The sequence below is a fragment of the Theobroma umbraticum genome, unplaced genomic scaffold (assembly GCF_002168275.2).
Source record: "Theobroma umbraticum cultivar Fairchild unplaced genomic scaffold, ASM216827v3 scaffold_95.0, whole genome shotgun sequence".
Lineage (NCBI taxonomy): Eukaryota > Viridiplantae > Streptophyta > Magnoliopsida > Malvales > Malvaceae > Theobroma > Theobroma umbraticum.
In genome coordinates, this window is record NW_018397257.1 from 1,603,398 (window position 1) to 1,603,665 (window position 268).

The following is a 268-nucleotide window of genomic DNA, read 5'->3' on the forward strand; positions in this document are numbered from 1 at the left end:
GCTACTTAAGCTCCCAAAATGAGTCAAAAATAACTCTATATAATAGAGTTATCACTTACTTCCCAAATAAGCAGGCTTAACATGTACCAGTCTTTGAGTATTGTCAATGCCCTGTCTTGACAATACTATGACCAGGAACAATTTTAGGAACATGGCTTTGATGCATGGTGATCTTATAATTATAATAATTTTATAATTCTCTTGTAAAGCCTTCATGTTCCATGGGCTTCATCCAATTAGTACTTAATAACTCCTTATTATTGCACTA